Here is a 12,078-nt window from a genome sequence, read left to right as displayed (position 1 = left end):
CAGAAAAAGAAGGTGCTCATTTTTCGGATATAACTCCAGGGAGTGGATTTATTGAGCAACGGCTAGCGTTGTTTTCGTTGTGACGGCCACTTTTTTCTGTACAAGTGTAGGAAGATACTGGTTTCGGCAGCGGAACAGAAGTAGGAGGGACCAGTAATAAGTGGATGCAACCCAGGAGTACTGGTCAAGTTCCCTGTCCAACCCCTCAGCAGACGCTACCAAAACGACACCTCATACTCCATTCATCTGACATATCGGTAGGTGGGGCTGACCCAGTGGGCTAACCCTGCCTTTGGTGTCCCTGGAACTGGGCCCCAGAGACCCCGTGTAGCTAACGCTTGCTACTATGTATTAGTACAAACACTCCTTCCACAGTAGATGAAAGTAACACACAAATAAAAAGCAATAATCCCACTAACGACTTAAAATAAATTCCACGGCATGTGAATTTAATAAATAGCAATTCCCGAAACTCTGAAGGTACAGATCCTCTGCTGGGTATCAAATTATCTCCCGATCCTGCCATTCACTCCTGCCTGTTCACCACCACTACACACATATAATGAAAGAAAATTTTCGCACCACTCCTCAAAGCAGTACCCGCCCTGTTTTACGTAGTAAATGGAAAAAAATAATCGACGCTGCCTTTCGCCAATGACTTGCACGTATATCGCGTGCGTAACATGAGTGACATATTGGAATCGAATCACTGACGAGAGGCGGGAAACATCAGCAAGGGCCGCCCAAGGAGAGGGCCCCTGCACGGTCGCCAGGGAAACCCCGTGGCGTGGTTGTGTGTCAGTTTCGCTGGGACCCGCGGTCGATGCCGGCGAGGAGGGGGATGGGCGCCTCTGCGAATGTAAGGACCGAGACAGAATCAGAGCTCTGTATCACATACAGCAGCTTATGCCCCATTATAAATAGCGATTGTAAATATACAAGACACTAAAATAAACTGATGTATTTGCCGGGGACCTAATATAGATACTCAATGGATGCAGTGCACGTGAACAGCACAGGGAATTTAACTTTCCGTCTATGCGTGGGAGACCCTGAGAAGTTTGTTTCCTAACCCTGGAGAGGGAGCCACTTATAAGGGCAAAGGATACAGGAGACTCCGAGGCCGATATACAGGCCTACTGGTCTGATTGGAATTGATGTTGGGATGCTCTAAGGACTTCCTACTTTACATTATATTACCTCGTTTATACAAGTTTGGAATGCCTCTTTAGGTGAGTACTTAACATCTGTGTCAATTGGCTATATAGTTCTCTCTATATACGAGGGTTTGTAACTATAACCAACACACCAAATAACCATGTTTTCCGTCTACCCACCTCAGCTACGAAGCTACATAACTTAGCTAGCTAAGTACCTAGCGCCTACTTCAATTTATTACAATAAGTTATTTCCAGAAGAGTAGCTTGCTTGGCTGGCTAAAAAGCGACCTTTATCGATGGTCTGCCTTACAGGGCTGCTCCGGGCTGTGTCTGGACTTCCGTGCCCTTTTCGTCGGCTCCTCGTGTTGTTTTTGATAGCTAGCTCGGTAGTCTGAGAATCCATCACACTGTTAGTTTTGTTGAGCTCTAATGTTCGACCAGTATTTGAACTACGTACCTAAATCTGTTAGTAACATCATGTAAGTTAACACGAGTTTTACTCGTGTAACATTTAGGCCATTAGAGGTCCCTTCATTATTTTTCTTATTATTTTATTGGTGTTAATGCGAAAGCTAAACGTGTCCCAGTTGGCTGTCGTTCTAACGTTACACGAGTACTTAAGTAAACTGTATTTTTCCACAAGAGAACTAGGTTACTAATGTCGTTTTCAGACATTTATAAATAAACTTCAAGTTGTTTAAGTTTGAATAACGAGCCCCCGCAGTGGTTAACCTTACAAATTCAAAACATCAGTAACAGCACACTACACTTTTGCGTTTCTAGGCATGTTATTGTGTTAGTGTCAGATTAGAATACAAATGCATTCTGTTTGTTGGGCTTAAAAGTTCAGAACCAGAGCGCACAGGAAAGAAATGCAAACTTGTTTCACCTTAAGTCAAAAACGATTTGTTGCGTTGTTTATTGACAGCATTGTTTTAAATTGTTTCCATTGTTACCACGAAATTCTCAAAGTGTTTGAAAGTAAAGTCGTGAAATGGTTTGCCACTCATGTAAGCTCAGCGGCCAGCTGCTGCGTTTGAGAACGTTAGGAGAGGCAACAAATGCTAACTTAGCCTTTCAGCTAACTTTCTGAATGTTCTCCAGGCAATTGTGTCCTTATTTTGAACCAGTATTCTACAGCTCATGCACACGCAGAAAAGTCTTTGATGTGTATACACACGATGATGTGTTTGCAAGCCGAAATCCCGTGGATTTCTGCCCCGAGTTTTATGGAAAATACGGCGCTCACATCATGGTGGTGTTTGCTACATCATGTTAATGCATTTGTCTCATTCCTAGCTTCGCTCGGGTGTGTTGCTCATACTGAAAAAGCTCAGTTGTGTTTTGGCCATATATCTCTTGCCTCTTGTTTTTCCTCTGTGGATGTAGGCTCTAACAAACAGAAAACCAGAGTTGTTGGGTAGTGACTTGCTGTTCTTCACCTCCCCCAACCTACCAACCCCCAGTCTCCGTGGTGGCGGTTAAAAGAAATGGGTGGTATTTCAGAGAGGGGAGCGCTTGTTTCCTTTTTTAGCCTCCATTTTTTTAAATTCCAGCGTGTGAGTAGCACTGTTGAAGTCTGACTGTAGCAATCACAACTTTTACTCAAGTCGAAGACTACTATAACTTCTTGTTACGTTTTAACACGTCGTACTTTGTGGTGTTTGACATTCCCAACCTTTTCTTGGTTATGACACCGTATTTCGTTTTCACCTACACCTCCGTTGGGGTGAGAAGGAAAGAAGCTCTGGATTGTTATTCGATTTCGAAGTTTAGATTAGAGTATCTCTATGCAAAGTAATAGCATAAAACAATACCTTTCCCCGTGTGGCTTATTTGATGAGCGTATTTCGGAACACAAACTGTTGCCCAGTTTGTTGCCAGAGTAGTTTCTCCTCTGAGTCGCACCACATAAGCTTGCATTGTGCGGAGCTGAAATTCGGCGCTGTGGACGCAGCAAGTAGAGAAGGGAGACGGTGCTTTTGCTTTGGTAGGGACAGTTGAATCAAAACCACTGGACCTGAGATCTGTCTTAAATTCACAAGGGCTTTATTTTGTTGTCTCATTTCCATTATTATTTTTTCATTTATTTTAGTTTTAAATTACTTATGTAACTGAATGCTATACTATGAACCCAGATGGTAATCGTTAAGTTATTTGTTGCTTGGTTGCTCACCGACTAAAAATCTACCTAACAAGGAGATTTGAGGCTACAAAACATATGAGGCTTCTTCTCCACTGAGCCCTCTTTTACCTAGCTTCATGAGTACAAAGGTTACACGTGCCCTGCTGGGGGTTGTTCAGCCAGAGTTAAGTATTTGGATTCATCTGTATGACTATTGGAAGCCATATCAGTTTTCCAAGGATTGTTTTGATCAGTTGCAACTAGCATTCTCTGAATATGTTTCCTGTCTTTTAATAGACAGAGTGAGCTGCAGTCCCCCCAATTTCTTATCTTGAACAAACAATACACTTACTAACAGAGACAAAGACATGGGAGAGAGTAAGAAATGCATCTAGTATTTAGGACAGGGGCAAGTACATACAGCAGCAAACCTTACTAACTTGACCCACCACTCCAGGGAAGCTAAAACTGTACTGCTGGGTTGCTTGTTACTGCTCTGTCGGAAAGCCGTCTGCCATATTGGTTTTCCAGGCCTATCAAGCAGCTTTGCATATGTTTTAGCGAGAGGTGTGTGTGGTTGTGGTGGGGGTAGGGGTAGTTACATCAGTTAGGCTGTCTTTGAGAGCATAATAATCAGTACTTGTGTGTACATGTGAGTGGAAATGTCTGAGGGACATGGACCCTTCTTTCCCACTATGGGTCGCTGAAAATTTGGCAATACGAAGAATGTGCAGACAGGCAAGGTTAGCTTGGCCCAGTTTTTGTGTTGGTGAGAAATGCTCCGCTTCACTTAATAATTTTCACCTAGCAATTTAAGACAAAGATATATAACTGCTTCATGACATGTCCTTGAAAGCATAATTGGCCCGAGTAGGCACTGTGGATCATGCAAAATCTTTAGAGGTTTTTAACTCTGGTTTATGTTTATGTACAGAGGAGAATAAAGCAGGATGTTGGCCTATTTCCAAATGAAGACAGGATTCTCTCTGCGTGCAGACAGTGGGAGAAGGGCGCAGGGATTGTTGCTGTGAGGAAAAGGGGGGGGGACGGACCCTATCCTCTTAGCTTGCCATTTGCATGCTGATGACACTCTGTATCATTACATGGAGGGCAGGTGTAGCTATTGATATTGTAATAAGGTTTTGTGTGTGCTGTGCTCATGTGATCAAGTTAGCCAAGTTACCATTGTGGTTCCATGTAACCTGTATTCACTTCAGTGAATATGTCATATGCATTTTAGTTGCGGTGCATTTTATTATCAATGTTTTATTCCTTAAATACAAATTAATCTTTTTTAAAATAAATTCTTAAAGTGTTATTTATTAATCTTTTTAATATCTTCAATACCCTTGAGCTACCCATCAAGCCTTTTCTTCTTAATTTTAGGTACATATTACTTTCTCCTCTGTAGCATTTCCTCTGCAGCCGCTGTGTGTTATGCGGCTTGCTGTCTTTCACAACAGGGTTAAAAACAAGTCCCTGTGACGCCTGCCTTAGTGGTGGCTTCCTATTGGTGCATGAGCTCTGAAGTTGCTCCAATGGGGCGCAGCTCTTCCTCAGTGCTGGGGGAGCAGTGTTGCAGAGGGCTGCACTGGTTAATTCTGTTTTGTGCCGAGAAGCAGTGCTTCTTGGGAGAATAATGGAGGAGGAGGAGGCGGCTAGGGTTAAAAAAAAAAGAAGAAAAAAAAAAGAAACACAAGGCTGAAGGGGGGTGAAGCAGGCAATCTATGTAATCGTCTCTTTTGCTTGCTTGCTCGCTCTTTCTCTCTCTCTCTCCTTGTTTTAGTGCACTGTGATGTTGTGTCCTTCATTTCCTTTTCTTTGTCTTACCTCACATTGCTCATCTTGCTCTCTACTGGTATGTGGTTTTGCATACAGCTTAGAGTTTCTGTCTGTCCCGTCCACCTTTTGAACTGCAGGCAGCCATTTTAGACTTCGCCACATTAATCCTGTTTCTTTTTTTCCTCTCCAGTCTTACTGCCTCTACCAGTGCTCACCACAATAATAATTGTGATGATGATGAACTGCCCAGCTGTTTTGTAAAAAGCAGATTGGAAAATCTAAAAGGACAAATCTGGATGTGAGTGCCCTGAGGGTGCTGTCAGTCTGGTAGAAAGCTTAAAAATAAAACAGAGCAGAAGGAAAAGCATTGAGAGCTTTTGGTACCAAAGTCAATCCAGACAAGAGTCTGCTTGCAGATGCCCTTTTTTGTAATGCACAACACTGGGACTAAAAATGGGGTAAATGAGTGACCAGTGCAAACTAGACCTGGGGGGGAGGAGAGAGAGAGAGAGAGGGATATCTGACTTGGACTATAAAAGGCATATATATAACAGCAGTTCAAAATGGCTGCCAAGGTCCACTCTTTTCTCCTTTGAGTGACACCTTCCAGTCTCACACCAGAAAGTACAGCATATGTATGCTGCAGCAACGTGGTGGCAGGGCAAGGCCTCGTGCCACTCTAGATAATACTGTCAGCTAAAAGAGGAAATGGAAATGTCATGTAAATGTGTTTGTCATGCAGTGAGATCACGTGGTGTTAGACAGAGGGTTTATATTATGTCAGAGCATGAGCTTACCTAACAACAAGATTCCTCCTCCTTTTGTGTGTGTGTGTGGGGTGGGGGGTTCCTCTCATACCTTTGCTTTGGAAAACATCTCTTCCCACATTTAGTAGTATTTTAAAGGGAATGCTGCTATTCATGAACACTCGAGTGTTCTCTGAAGCTTTTTAAAATGTTTAGCTTAGTTAGCTCCCCAACAGAGAAATTTTCAGTTCAGGTTTATCACTACAGTAACCCTGTTGGTTATTATCCTTTTAATGTTGCTGTTGTTTTGGTGCGCTGAGTCAGTCTTTAATAGCAGCCCATTTGACTTCGACTTCAGGGGAAGAATGACCATACAGGTGTGGCAGAAAGACACTGTCTGAATTTTGCTTAGTTCTTTGTTTTTTCCTCTTCAGGGTTACTGAGCCTGAAATGGACAGTAGCTGGCTTGTTTGGCTTGAAACAGATGATTGATTTTATGTCATGCTTAGCCCTGCTGTCGACTGCTCTCTCCCTCACCCTTCTTACAGCACCCACTTGGCCTTTGTTCTCTATTGTGTGTCTCTCATCTCCAGTCTGGTCCTGGTCCATTCAGGCAGCTGGACATTGTTGTGTTAATGGCAGGCCACACTACGCTCCCAGGAAGCTTGACCGCTCAGCATGACAACAGCCACATCATGGCTAAAGTTGAAGCATTATCTAGTGACTGATAAACTCAGCTGCAAGTCACTATAGCATATAATATTCTTAACTGTGTGTGGACCTGATGCTTGCATCACTTATTCATACGTCGTCCCTTTACCCACATGTTTTGAGGTTATGCCGAGTAGGCTTTGTTGTTTATATTTGTGTGCAGTTGCCTGAACAGTTGGCCGATGCCTCAGTCAGATCACAGCTTGTTCCAGGAGCATTCTCAGCTGGCTGGCTGTGTGGAAACCATATCTGTTTCAGGCAGCTCTTGCACTTTGTAATTGTGGTTGAAGCCCACGATTATGCTGCTGCAGTGAGGGATAGTATGTAGTCCCAAGTATCTGAATGTTTCATCCTGTTTATTCAAATGTTCTATTTTGCCTGGTTCAAAGATTTCAGGGAAGAGAATGACACAGTTTGGAATAAGCTACTGATTGAGCTGTGTGGGTGATTTTTGCCTTCTTTTTATGAGAATAATAATAGTAATATTTTGTTGCTTGAGAGGAACAAACTGTTATGTCACCATGGCAGTGGAAGCCATTGTTAGTCATATTAGAATGTACAAATGAACTACATGGATAAAAATACCTACCATAAAGGCCATCTTTTCTGTGGATGTTCTCTGTTTGGAGAAATCTGCGAAGCAGCATTATAATGCATATCAAAATGCTCGGTACAAATCTATGTTAAAGTCCCTCACATCCTGTTTAGTGTGTGTGTGTGTGTTTATCATTTTGTTTTATTGTGAATTTGTTTGGGTGAGTGTGAAATAAGATCTGGACTGAGCCATGCTCTCCCTGACCGCATATCCCGTTTGTCTTTAAGCCAGGCCCTATTGATTTGCCTGCTCTTCATCTTCTATTTCCTTTTGCTGTTGCTTAGAGTGTAGTTCAACCTGCACATTTCTGGGGAATGGCAGATATATTCATATCCTGCCTAGTACAGCCAGCATGTGTGCGGGGGCAGAGTGAGGGGGTTGGTGTAATCTCACTGGACTGTACGTGTTGTGGAGGCTTGGTCGGGCACAGGTGGACACTGTGCATGGACATGCTGTTAAACTCCAGTTTTGTTTTTGGGGAATTTTTTGCTTTTGTTTGTTGTTGTTTTCTGTTTATGTTTGTGCCTGTGAAGACCACTTATTGGTTTCATCAAAGCTATAGGTGGCAAGACATGGTGTTTGGCCTGCTTCGCCAGTTTATTTAATGTCTTGGTCAAAATTGTAATGGCACATAAAATAGAAAAAAAAATGCACACACAGGTTAATCTTTGTGAAATTGAAATCTGAGAATAGCCGTTGTTGTTTTTCAGTGTTCTACCTGTAGTGTAGTGTACCTGTAGTGCCATGTTCTTTGTCTCTTAGCTCTTAGTGTAGCTTCAAAAACAGTATTTTAAATTTGCAACACTGAAGTCAACATTTTACTGTAAACAAAATGGCATGGTCCTAGGCACCCAGTGAACCATTACCACAGTACATGCTCTAGATTTTGTTCAGTTGACTTAATTGCATTTATTCCAGTGCTGTGCCTTTCTCACATGGTAATATCAGCATTACCTTAATGCAGCAGTGATATTGCAGTCCTATTCTAAGGCTTGGAGGTGAAGGATTTTATAACTCGTTCTTAAATGCTACACAAATCTTGTATAGTTCTAGTCAACCACATTACTGGATCATTTTTAGAAGGAAGGTTGGTACTCTAGCCTTCTCGAATGTTGTGGAGATGTACAGCTCATTGTCCTGCCTGGTGGCGTTGAACTGGTCACTGCCAGTGTACATTGAAAAAATGACAATAAAAATTTATCTGAGTAGCATTTCTGGCATCGATTACCAAGGGCAGTTTGTGAAGTTGGCTAGTTGCACCATTTAAACAAAGCCATATTCCTCAAGGACACATTATCTGTATTGGGATTGAAAACGTTGGTGTAATGCTTACCAGCAGCAGGTATGATGCTAAACTTTTGAACATTCACCATTGTTTTTTTGTTACTCGTTTGATGTGGTAAACCAAATCTGGACTTCCTGTCGTTTTGTAGTTTTTATTGACTTAATCTGTACATTTCTTTAGAACAATGTTTTGGGTTTTTTTTGTTTGTTTATTTGCCAAATTAATATGGTCTACCATGTGAGGTCGTTATAATTTGGTTACATAAAGACTTGGATAATAGTGCTGCAGTAGAGGAAATGATCTGGACTAAGATTAAATTTGCCATTCTGCTGTTATTTGTGAAGCACCATGTTAGATTGTGTATATATATATATTTTTTTTTTAAATATATATGGCCTAAATGTTATGCATCTATCTGCCACCAGATGGCGTCTCGTTGTTGAGAAATGCCAAACATCTGTTAATCTAGGCCTGATCTTATTATTAACACTATTAGAATGAGATCACTGATACCGGTATCAGAAATGAGCTTTCTCCGAAAGGTGGATGAGCTCTGGCCTGGCGACAGGATGACAAGTTTAGTCATTCGGGAGGGGTTCAGAGTAGAGCCGGTACTCCTCAACATCGAAAGGAGATGGCTGTTGCCTCCAGGGTAAGCTGTTCCGGCCGGGCATGTCCTACCAGGACGAGGCTCTGGCGTAGATCTGGGACGTGCTGGAAATATTACAGTATTTTAGGACCATAAGGCGCACCGGATTATAAGGCGCACTGTCGATGAACGGGTCTGTTTTCATACATAAGGAGCACCGAATTATAAGGCGCATTAAGCGAAACAAAATCAGATCAAACTTTACTCAGCTTATTCTTTTTGCTTCTTCAACTTCCGTACCATTGATTCATTAATGTTGAAATCTCTCGCAGCTGCTCCAATCCCTTGTTGTTGCAGTATATTAATGAATAACCTCGTATTGTGGATGGATTATCTCAGTTGTTCTCCTGAAGTTTGGTCCTTTTACAGCATCAGGAACCCTCACGTTAACTTTTATCGAGTGAAAAAAAAGTCAGCGTTCATCCCTCCAGCTTCACTGTGTTTATGTTATGCTAACATAGCTGTGTCGCTAACGATCACGTAGCACAGCATTATATACCAGCTAGCCAATCTTCAGTAACCCTACAAACGTCACTGCTGTTTAGTTTTCTGTCTTCATTTATGTTGGAAGTGATAGCGGAGCTGTACATTAAATTTCTTCAGAAATCTCTCAGTCAGAACATGCTATATCATGTTTAGGTGGAAACTAGCGAGCTAACTTCCTGCTGACTTCTAATTTCATAAATTCTGTTTTCATGGATGCCTGGATGTTAAACTAAAAGCAGCAACACTGATAATTTTATTAAAGGTGAAAAATTTTAATTTTTAACTCTCAGTAATGCCGCAGTGTTCGTTTGACTTTGGGGCCTGAAGCGGACGGAGTTTGGACCTAGATTACTCCGCCAGGCTCCTGACTACGGTAGCCGTAATGCTCCGACAATCCATCAAGCGGTGCAGCTTCATAGCTTACCAAAGTCATACTAAAACATTTTTTGACAGATTTTTGAGCGCCGTGTACCACATAAAATCGGTTCGAGGTCAGTAAGCACAACCAGAATTCATACATAAGCCGCACTGGATTATAAGGTGCACTGTCAATTTTGGAGAAAATTAAAGTTAAGTGCGCCTTACAGTGCGGAAAATACGGTATGTCTATGAGCTGGCCTGGGAAAGGCTTGGCATTTCCCTGGTTAAGCTGGTGGAGGTTGCTGACGAGAGGGAGGTCTGTGATTCCCTCCTGTTGCTCCCGTGACCCACTTCAGATAAGAAAATAGCTGGATGATGTTGTGTTTTGTTATTTTAGAGTTTATCTTTTAGTGAAGTGCGTGAGCAGCGTACATCATTCATAGTGTGGCGCATTGTGTCATTCACTATTCAGACACAGTTCATTCGTTTTTCTGATGTTAATTTGTCATATTTTAATAATATATATGCATGCTCGTCACTATATGAAGTGTGCTCACTATTTAAACCAGGTATTTGTACAATATAAAATGACTCGTCTGGCATTATGAGAGAGATTTAAGTGAAGTTTGTGTCTCCTTATGAGCTGTTCATTTTGTGTGCATGTTCCTCCCCTTTGGACTTGTCTCCGAAATGGCCTCTGTTCTACTGAAGTGAAAAGACTTTGAGCCTTTTGGTAATTTGAGCCCAGTATTCATGGCTGGAGGAATGAACAAGGGAGAGAGGGTGGTGTTAGGGAGGAGAAGCGAGGTAAAGAAAGGCTTTCCTTCTTCGTATGGAATTTACCTCCCTAGCACCCCGTCTGGTTCTTTTGGAAGGATCCCAAGTAGTGAGACTTTGAGTTGGGTAGGCCCAAGGTCTCTGTTTCTGAGGCAGTGATCTTCCACAGGGATCCCCAGCAGCTTAAAGAGCCTCTGAATGAGGCGCTCTACTACATGCCATCTTCTAAATATCTAAATCTGAGGCAAACTTCAGTTAAGTCGTTGTCTGTCTGTGCTTGTTGTTTGTTTTTATGTATCCAGTAAGTCATGCTTAAAGAGGAGCAGTTCCTGAATGAGCAAAATATTTTTGTGTGTATGTGTCTTGTGTCCTTATCTGATAGATGCATGGGAGCTGTTTTCTTCTTGTCACCTACCTACCCATGTGCATAGGCACCCATGCATTTTCAGCTCTATGGTGCTGACATTGTTTTTGACAGTGAGCTGACCTTGACATTATTGGAAGCTCCCAATCTTTCTGTAGTTGCCTTGGGGCTGGGGCGCAAGGGCAGCACTCGCTGTAGCCAAGGGACCACTCTAGAAATGTCATGCATCCTGTTGTTCTTAATTAACATGGATGCCTGCTCTTAAAGCAGCCTGTTTGAGTGTCGGGCTTACTCTTGTTGCAATGGATCTGATCACTATGGGGTTTTATAAGCTAATGTATCTATGTGCTTGTTTGACCAGGGGATGACCTTGGTGAGAGCCAAATCCTCTCATTGTCGTGTGAACAGCGCACAGGAAGACTTGTTCCTCTTTCTGCAGATCTTGCCTTTAGCTCCGCTTCTGTCAGGGTCGTTGAGCGAGCGCAAGCAGGAGAACAAGATACAGTGTGGGTCAGTGTTTCAGCTAAGTGTGGTCACATGACAAGAGGGATGGGCCTCATCTTGGATGACTCACCCCTACAGCTGTCTGAGCAAAAAAGCGCCTCCTATTGGTTTCTCATTACTGCATCCTGATGGGAGTGTAAGCAGAGCTGTAAATCCCCTGGTTGTTTTTTCTGCTCTTTGAATAGTCTCACCTCCCTCCTCCATGTTAAACACCTCCGTATGGATAAGAGATGGGCCTGTCACACAATGTCCATATCGAGTTATCATTGTAGACGCGGGCAGATAAATGCTCTCTTCGACTACATGAAGCCTTTATTGTCAAGATGACTCAGCAAATTTGGTTCTTCGTTATTTGTGCAACAGTGGGTTTCCTGTTTATTGTTTAGGTTATGTGGTCGTGACAACCTGACAACACTGTCAGTGTTCAGTCAAGGCAGTAACCTGTTGTAAACTCTGGTAGTTGTTTATATATTAATGTTTATATATGGTAAAGTGCCCTTATAAACAAGCCCTGTCTCTTTCATTAGGGACTGT

At 42.4% G+C, this 12,078-nt stretch overlaps 1 protein-coding gene across 4 annotated transcripts in view; it reads left to right on the top strand.

Annotated features, from left to right (window-relative positions):
* Positions 1-771: 771 nt before the first annotated feature.
* Positions 772-12,078, top strand: part of setd5 (SET domain containing 5) — a 30,218-nt gene continuing 18,911 nt past the window's right edge. For 3 of the 4 annotated variants that reach the window (XM_063474881.1, XM_063474882.1, XM_063474879.1), the window contains exon 1: positions 812-1,232. The gene's annotated coding sequence lies outside the window, so the exon portion shown is untranslated. Of the gene's footprint in view, positions 1,233-12,078 lie in introns of all 4 variants that reach the window. The other variant, XM_063474880.1, reaches the window with a different exon arrangement.

The sequence above is a fragment of the Pelmatolapia mariae genome, linkage group LG5, assembly GCF_036321145.2.
Source record: "Pelmatolapia mariae isolate MD_Pm_ZW linkage group LG5, Pm_UMD_F_2, whole genome shotgun sequence".
In the NCBI taxonomy this organism is placed as follows: domain Eukaryota; kingdom Metazoa; phylum Chordata; class Actinopteri; order Cichliformes; family Cichlidae; genus Pelmatolapia; species Pelmatolapia mariae.
The sequence above is the reverse complement of the archived record's forward strand: the minus strand, read 5'-3'. Positions and strand labels throughout refer to the sequence as shown.